The 9,655-nt window shown below is 38.7% G+C and overlaps 1 long non-coding RNA gene across 1 annotated transcript; it reads right to left on the bottom strand.

Moving 5' to 3' along the window:
• Positions 1–5,407: 5,407 nt before the first annotated feature.
• On the bottom strand, positions 5,408–6,915 carry LOC123972648. The gene is made up of 3 exons (XR_006825446.1): positions 6,605–6,915; positions 6,076–6,206; positions 5,408–5,907 (listed from the first exon to the last, which is right to left on the bottom strand). It is a non-coding gene; the product is annotated as an uncharacterized LOC123972648 (long non-coding RNA).
• Between the last annotated feature and the right edge of the window lie 2,740 nt (positions 6,916–9,655).

The raw sequence follows: 9,655 nt of genomic DNA, 5'->3' as shown, positions 1-9,655 counted from the left end.
TTTTATTGGTCAAAGACAGGAACACTGTATCTGAAGAATGTTTGAGCTGATGAATAATAATAAACATAAATAATAAATGAATGATCATTATTGTTGTAAGAATGATATACATTAGAACAGCAGATCATATGTCATAGCTCAAAGACAGTCAGGGGCTATTAAAGACTTTATTATTAAAGGCCTTATTAAGTTTACTAAAACATAAGTTTTACACTTACATTTACGATATCATGTTTTCCTCTTAGAAACACACAGCCCATTTCACTTTAGCATTTGTAAGGAGGAATGTTTTTACAGCCTGTGACATTGCCCACATATTATCCTTAAAGAACATGTTAAACAACCAGCACTTGCATCATGAGGCATCTTTGTTGTAGCTCAAAGTGCTTGCTAAACATCTGTAAATTTTTCATGTAATTTTATTTTACAATATGTAAATCAAACTGTGGGAATCAGCAGCTCCAGTTTTTTTCAGCCAGGACCAGGTGTCTGTCCACATGAGCGGGAGCTCAGTGTGAGTCAGAGGCAGAAGATTCCCACATGTATGGCATGTAAGTGTGATGTGTCTAGCCAGAGTATAATTGACTGGCTCAGTCCCAGACAGCCCCGTCCCACCTCCCATGTTCCTGCATTTGAGGTCCCATAAAACAGTGTCTGGCTTGTGGATCCCACGACCCCTAAGGGAATAAATCCCTCACTCATGATTTGGATGGTGTAGTTCTGTCTGTGATCAGTGAAGAGTTTAACATATCAGGAATTTGTTCCACCATGATCCTTATTTCACCTAGGCTATACGTTCATGTTAGTACTACTAAATGTAGGCTACCCTTTGTTTTATATAATTTGTAATTGTTTGTTTAGATTTTAAAAAAACTTAGATCTGCAATTTAAGCCAGTACAATGTGGTCATTACAATCCCACAGCTAATAACACAAACTAAAATTAAACGAGTCACTGAACCTCTGAACCAGCATGCAGCTTTGTTTTTACAAGCCCATATACCTTTTCACTAGCCTCCTTTTTACTGACCTCTTCAGTTTGGCTTTAAAAGCTGAACAACCCCATAAAGACATTTTACTTGCAGCCCTCAGTGGTCCTGCAGAAAGAAACAGATTCATCAGTGTGGAGGGAAACATCATATTATGTAATGACCACAAAGAGGGCTGGCCAGGTCAGAGGTGAGACAATCCCCCGACCCCCCTGACCCCCCTCCGCTGGAGCGTGCCGGTGACCACAGGGCTGTTGATGAACTCGTGGACTTGTGGATAGTGCATTTGGTGACCTTTGGTGTCACTTGCCGGACAGCAGACGGATGTGTCTTTAACCCAGTCAGCACTGATCAGTTGACCTGTCGAGGCAGGAAACCACAGGGACGATGTTGTCTCAGTGGATCATTGAATCTGATCAATGTGATCTGGCTCACGAAGCAAGAAAACCAGCTGGATGTTTTTTGGTTTTTTTTATAATCAATACTGCCAGCAGAAAAACAAACTTAAATAACATACTGTAACACATTATTATAAAGCCACCATTTAGCATTTATTGTATGCACACTTTATACATTACACACCATGATGTACTTGGAAGCATATGTAAGGCAATTTTTTGCTATTAATGTTTTAATATAATTCCTCTTATGAACATTCATAACTGGTATATAAACGTTTTAACCCATTATTAAATACACAGAATAACATATCTGTAATAGTGTGAAAAAAAATTGTTTTTTTAAACAGTTAATAAATATAAATTTATTAACTGTTTGCATAGACATATAAATCATTTACTGGTGTTTTTAGAGGTGTTTTAATGTAGAATGGTAGTAGTTTGAAAAACTAGATTCTAGATTTCTTCCAGAGCTTTCAGCCACATCCCATGGCCTTCATAAGCAGATGGAGTTTGTTCAGTTGTCTCTGTCAGTGAAGAAGTATTTACAGATAATTAAATACAGATGAAGACATATTTTATATTATTACGCTGGGATTATTGTGTCAATCAGTCATTATCTGTTTAATAAGCTACTGATGCTTCTTTGTAGGAGTTATAGTTCTTGATAAATACATCCATACTTAAAAATGCTCACGTATCTAATGATATATCATTATCTAATATCTAATCTAACTATACTGAAGTATGTTATAAAACTTTTTCTTTTTTTTAAATACTGCTTATAACTCCTAAATATAGGGGGTTTAAAATAAAGTGTTACAGAACTTTTCCAAGCAGTCTTTTCTTAACGTACAGTGGTCAAAAGTGTGTGTGTGTGTGTGTGTGTGTTTTGGTGCAATAATGAATCTTCAAAATGCTGGTGAAATGATTCATGTCCAGAAGCCTGGTGTATATTACCATGGTCTGGTTGTTTCAGTTCTTATGGAGATTTCTGATCCCTCCATATCTTTAGCTTGGCTGTACGAGAGGATGACGGGACACAATCTCATCTTCAGCCACCCGTGTCAGCCAGACACCCAGTCAGTCAGTGTCACGACAGCATGTCAGCAGGAACTTAACATATTCACCAAGGTGACTTCACAAATGTTTTAACATATGTACTAATGATTTCATATGAGCTTCATTGATTTAAAGTTAATCTTTTGTACTTGGTTTATGGCTCTTTTGTTTCAGTTTGACTTTTGCACAAGTGACACATTTCTCAGATGTTTCTTTAGAGATGGTCTTGACTAAAAAAACAAAACAAAATCCTTTTTATTTTTTGCCACTGCATGATGGTCACTCTTAAGGAGGATTGGGCAGATTCTGTCATTACCCACCCCCAACCCACATCACACACACACACACGCACACACACACACACGCGCACTCGCACTACGCACACACACACACACCGCAGGGCAGTCATTTTTCACCCAGCTCTATGGGCCTCTGACAGGTCTGGGAGAGGGTCTGCCTCCATGTAAGGCAGACTGGCAAGACTGACACCTCCGTATAGCAACGTTAATTATGGGCATCTGCTTGGACGGCCCAGTCTGGGGGGCTTCCAGGGTCCTTGGCTGTTGCCATAGGGACAGTGGAGAACCGTTGGTGGTTTGGGGGGCAGACAGAGACCCCGTTATTCTCCTGAGGGGTGGCCAGACATGACCCCCTACAACTCGCCCCTTTTGATTTGGGTGGGAAACAGTGAGCAGCCAGCTAGGAGATCGACAGATCATTTCAGGTTTATTTTGCGGACTGTGGATTCGGATCCTGTGAGACAAAAATGGCAGGGAGCAAAAACTGTTTTTATTAACTATTTTAGAGCACAAATATTGTATCACTGTATGAGTAGGCCTACTCCCTGTTTGAATGAGTGTCAAGAGTCCCTAATTGTCTATGTAACATTTGTTTTTTGTCATTTTATTTACAGACAAAAATGGCAAGTAAATTATAAATACTAATTTAGTCATTTACACACACACACACACACACACACACACACACACACTGAGCGCCTAGGCTGGTTTTATTCCCACTTTGCATATATTAGCCAGTGTCTGTGTTCTGAAATGCATTGTTGTGTTTTCCCACACCTCCCTATTTGATGTCTCTTTTGTCAATGTGAATAAAAGAAGATTGATGAATGGGAGGTGGTGCTGCCTCATGAACAGGCAGCTCCAGAGGCAGCGGGTGACCCCTGTTGGACAACATGTGCAAACTCTGATCCTGATCACTTTAACTGGAGTCCGAGGTTTTTATTTGTGACTTCAGGTATTTCACAGATTTTTCCTGCATGTTGAAAAGTTTGGATGTGCTCATAATCAAGAGATTTATATAAAAGCAGTGATGGAAGAAGTACTCAGAACCTTTACTTAAAAAAATGGTAATATTCATTTACTTATTATTAAAATAACCCTTCTCCTTCTTCTTCTTATTATTATATTTTAGTTTTTTCATTGATTAGTAACATTTTATTGCTGTTTAGATAATTCAGATAAAGTTAAATTTAACCGCTTTGTAGGCTACTGTATAAAGCGGTTAATATTTTCCACCATCATAAAGTGGTGGAGGATGTCTCCAGATTATTTACTTAAGTAAGCAGTACCACAGTGAAGAAAACTCTGTTATATTTAAGTAAAAGTACAAATGTATTAGCATCAAAATATACTTAAAGCACAAAAACTAAAAGTACTATTACTGCTGATTGGCCCATTTCAGAATCATGTTTATTCTATTATTGAATTATATTTATTGATGCATTAATGTGTAAATTGCTTTAAAGCTATTTATTTCAGAGGCATTTTTTGGTTATATTTGTTAAAATAAACTTTACATCCCCACAGCAATCAATAAATCAAATGCTCTGACACAAAAATGAAAAGAACCCTGTATCTGTGGCTGTGGTAGGATTGTAATAAGCAAGGCCAATCATTTAATTTGGTCCGAATGAAATGATTGGCCGTTACCTTAGCTTTAACAATGCAGCTGGTAAAGGTTACTTTATTTATCTGAGTAGCTTGTAAATACCCCACAGGAAGCATTAATGTATTCTATAAAAATAAATATTTTTATGAATGAATAATATAATTATTAATACATATTATTTGTTGATTACATTTTGTATTATCAATCTGAATATGCAAAGTAACTAGTAGCTAATTGTACCAAATAAAAGTAGTTGAGCAAAAAGTACATTACTTGCCTTTAGTGGAGTCGAAGTACAAAACAGCATGGAAATGCAAAGTCAAAATTGTACTTGAGTAAATAGACTTTGTTACTTTCCAACACTGTCTGCTGATAAAAAGCAAAAAAGTACAAAGTAACATAAAATGGAAATACTCGAATTTATTCTGAAGTGCAGTACTCAAATAAAAGTACTTCCAACACTCAATAAAAGTAATAAACAGGCATCTTATTAGAGACAGTAAACAAGTCGTACATTTAAAATGAAATATGTCGCATCTCTTCAGTGCTTGTTTGATACAACACAATATCATTTTTATTCCGGTTCTTCTTCTAAAGACCAACTACAGCTCATCATGTCATTTTTTTTACTGATCATATGCACATACTTGATCCAGTGGCACTTTGAGAATAAAGAAACTGGATCTGTCCATCCCACAGACGTGAAAAAGCATTTTGTTTCTTTGTCTTTCCTCTTAATTTTATGCCTTTTATTTTGTGGGTTGCATACTCCTTTCTTATGTTAATGTGTCTTTTTGTCTCTTTTATCTCCCAGTGGAGCACTTCTGCTTTGTCAAGTGTTATGTAGAAAGTACCACACATCATGTGACACTGTTTATCTCCACTAGATGGCCCTAAAATATCTCTATATGAGCTGCCACAACATCATCCTGAATTTTCCCACCTTTTCTAGTTCCCATAGCTGAAATTATATTGTATCTCATGTGAAAGATGACATATATTAAAACAGAGAGAAAGGACAGAAAATATTTCAGATCAACAACAAAAAAAATTAATGGACTGCAAACCAGAATTTTATTGAATTTAGTCCTGGTCAGAGGTTTTACAAAAGTTTGAGAAGCCACGCTCATCGGTTTCTGTCTGTCAGCCGAGTCAAAGATGACCCTGAGGTGTAATTAAGCACTGAGGATGAGCAGCAGCAACTTGGTGTCCTTCAAGAAAGTTCCTCCAAACATTTGTTAGCACAGAAGTGACAGCAGAGAGCAAGAAAAGGGAGCTGTGGATGTGAGACACAGTGGTTGCATTGCAGTGACGAGACCATTAGCGGCACAGTGTCCTACGGAGGGAGAAGACAGAGAGCAAAAGGAGACGACCTGGTCTCTGGACTCAGTGAATGTCACAGTTCAGCCCAGTTCAGCTCTCCTGAGGCCGCTAATGTTTCAATTAGACTGACCTTTTTATCCCAGTAGGCTAAAGAGCAGGGATCAATGGGATTGTAAGCCAGCTGGTTAGGTCTGTGTGTGTATATGTGCAGGTATACCAGCCGTTCACCTAAAAATCAAAGAAATATGGGGAAGAAGGTGAATTTACTGTTCTTTTGCTTTAAGGTATCTGAGCATTCAGTCAAGGACAAATTGATGATGCTGTGATTTGCAGCAGTGCAAAAGATTGGTATTTCTGCTACTGAAGGATTGACAGGCCTGTCTGCATAATACTCACACAGACAGCAACAACACAGCGGAGACCGAGGAGAAAGATGTTAAGAGTCTAGTGGACAAATGATGGACCAGGTTCCACAGAATGACAATGAGGCATGAAGGGCAAATCGTAGAGTTAATGGAGTGTGGGGACTGAGGATTTAAAAAACAGAATTGCTTATGCTCTAGTCACTCAGCTCTTTGCCTGCTAGCAGCTGTATTTGGGTAATTTTAGTACTACTAACATTAGGCACCGCGAACTACTACTGGCTGTGATGATACTGGTTTCTCTCATGTCTGTTAAATATAAAGCCACAACCAGCAGCTAGCTTAGCTTAGCACAAAGACTGGGAACAGAGGGAAACAGCTAGCTTATGTTACGCAAGCTCTCTGAGCCTGCGTCCAAGTCCAAAACATAAACTAAATAAATTTAAAAAATGTCAAGAAAGGAAATATTCTTACACCTATTTTCCTTTTCACTAAACTAACTGCCTTGTTAACTTCATAAAACACATTTCTTTCAAACTCGACAGAAGCAAAATAAAACTCACCAACACCATCTTTGTTAGTTTTTCCACTGTTCCAACAATCACCAACTCTGGTTTAATCCCTTAATTCATCGAGTTGTACGTGAAAATATTCTGTCTCTACATGCTGTCGCTGGCTCTCTGATGCCCCACCTGCCTCTTGCTGCCCTCCCACTTGACGCCTGCCTGAACCCGCTGTGTCTTCGTCGTCCAGGAGTCAGAGTCCTGGTTGGAGCCCCTGTAAATCACTACTGTTTTATCTGTTGTCTTGGTGTCTGTGTTTGGTCCAGGTCCAGCCATGATCACTGGGAGGCTGCTGAGCCCGGTTCCGTTGTCCTTCACATTAAAACCAAATATGTTGTTCATGCCCTCTGACCACAGATAGAAGCGTTTTCTGATCTGATGCCTCTATTGGCTGGACAGCATAATTTGCCTGTGCCTTCAGAAATGTTACAAATAATTGTTGAAAAATAAATCTTTTTTGTTACACCTCTATGGTTAAGGTTTGGTTAGGTTTAAGGAAAGATCATGGTTTGGGTTGAAATGGTTTTTAAACTTGGGCCCTATTTTCACATATTTTGCTGTTGAAATTACCAAAAGGTACAAAAAGGTTTGACTTCGTGCAGGAGATTTCTTCAGCCGGCAGTCTTTTTGCCGGGCTTAGACTGTTATATGAGGTGTCATGGAAAGGAACCCCCAGTTGACTCCTGGTGACAACCCTTGTTTTTAACCAGAAACAGAAGTCTCGCTCAATGACAGTTCTTGCTCTGAAATCTCAGGGGAGGCGAGTTGTTGCAGGAAATGCTGGTGGAAATGAGAGAGAGGAGTTTGTTGTGACATAGAGAAACTGCTAGCAATACTTTATTTCCTAATGTTACTCCAACACAACAATCTCTTCTCTCCAACTCTGACTCACGTTTCCACTGTTGTCTTCCTGCAGCAACTCGTCCCTCACGAGGTTTCAGAGCGAGAATTTTCCTTGAGCTAGGCTGCAAGTTGAAGCCGTCTACTGCACGGATTCCAAAACATTCTGTACCTAGGCCTACTAGTCACTTCATCACCAAAATATGCAAAAATAAGGCCCAGGTTTAAAAATACCAAAATGATCCTTTAGGATTAGAGGAGTTTTGTCATCATGGTTAAAATAAAAATTTGCGGTTAAGGTCCGGGAAAGATTGTGGTAATACTTTAAAATAAAACAAAATTGACTGTCAGTTTGAAACGAGAAACAAGCTGTGGTCTCTTGTGTTAAAGTCCAATACTTGACCCATCCACCTATTCCGACATTGCTCAATAATATGATGTCACATAAACAGTGTTGTTGCTGAAACAACTGATGCTGTCGTTCTTTGGAGTACAGTCTCCATCTAACTCTGGCCCAGGCAGCAACGTGACCATGTAGCTAAAGTCGATATGGGTGTGTATAGCACTAATTGGCACTTTAGCAGTGGTATGCCTTCAAGATGCACAATATTTTCAGGCGAGTTATGTGCTTTAAAAAATATGTTGGATTCACGCTGTGTTAATGTTCTTACAAGCCAAATGTGTTGTAATTAGGAAAAACAAACAGATGGGCATTTTCATTAGAGGCGTTAAATGTGTGTGTGTGTGTGAAAGAGAGAGACAATCAAGGGAGTTAATTTATGTTTTCAGAGTTAATTTACAGGTTTTTTGGAAAAAAATCTCATCAATATCACCAACAAAACAGCTTTTATGTGAAGCTTTTTTTGTAATTGCAAAGCATGTTTATAGAAGGTGCTTTATTTCTCACTGCTAAATACTGTGAAATTGTCCTTTATATCCAATGCATTACCTCTGCCAAGGACTTTATGTTTTCAGTGCAGTTCGTTTGTCTGTGAGCAGGATTGTGGAAAAACTAAAATCATAAAACTAAATCACTGTGCAGATACACAAGTTATTATTCACTTTTGTTAACATTGCAAGACAGGTCAGTTGTAACACTGGTGTCTATGGCAATGGGGACTGAATTAGGGGAACATGTGCGTAGTTGAAGTGAGGTGTCAGTCATACATACACACACACACACACACACACACACACACACAGCTGCTCCTCCACACATTTTGTATCTAGAAGCAATCTGTTATGGCCTTTATCATTCTAATTTGATCCGATTTGGTTTTTTACTTGTCTGCACCCCCTTACACCCTCCATTACATTCTATTCTGTGCATAGCATTCTGTGTTTGTAGTGACTGGAAACAGGTAATCCACATTTTCCATTTCAACAGGAAGCAGCAGAGAAAGATAACAGACAAGACCTTATGAAAGTCTTCATGAGAGGTGTTTACTCTGTTATGAAATTTAGTCCTTTAACATACAGACAGAAAGTGGAGCATGTTTGTTAGCGACTTGCTTTTGAAACAGAATGAGGCTGGGGGAAAAAAAAACCCACACAGAAAGAAGACATGGATGATGAAACAGGGTTAAATCTGGAGTAAAGTAGGTTGAGGAGTGAGTCTGCAGATCAACGTGATCATTTAATCAGATTCCCCTCAGTGACAGGGAGGCAAAGTGAGGCAATAATACTGAAACACACTATTATCAGGCCAACTAGGGCAAGTCTTACCTGCAGCCATGAAGTAATAAAGAGCTCACCTACTTGTTCCACTCTTTCATCATGTTACAATTTCCATCACCGTGTGGAATTGCATTTGAATATTGCTGAGTTACAGGAGAGAGGAGCAGAGTAGTGATGAGTAGAGGAAAACCAAGTAAGGGAGAGCAGACTGGTGGAGTTACAGCAGAATAAAATACACTCTATACACTTAGCTTACCCTTATTGGGGTAGGCAGAATAACATAAACACCTCTCAGTATAATGCAATACAATTCAACAGCACCACAATGCCTCTCTAAAACAGTTTCAACAAAAACTGACCATTAAAACTTTTTTTTAATGTGCGATTTATTTTAGGGCATTAGACTGCATTAGTTTTAGCTAGGTGTACCTGAGAAACTGTGTGTATTCATAAAACCATTAAGTCACGGATAGGCCGTGACAGATCCAGTATTTTTGGATCTTGACCCTTATGTAAAAGCCAGGGTTTGTCAGG

Source organism: Micropterus dolomieu, linkage group LG06 (assembly GCF_021292245.1).
Source record: "Micropterus dolomieu isolate WLL.071019.BEF.003 ecotype Adirondacks linkage group LG06, ASM2129224v1, whole genome shotgun sequence".
Taxonomy (NCBI): domain Eukaryota; kingdom Metazoa; phylum Chordata; class Actinopteri; order Centrarchiformes; family Centrarchidae; genus Micropterus; species Micropterus dolomieu.
This window is presented reverse-complemented; position numbering and strand designations above follow the sequence as displayed.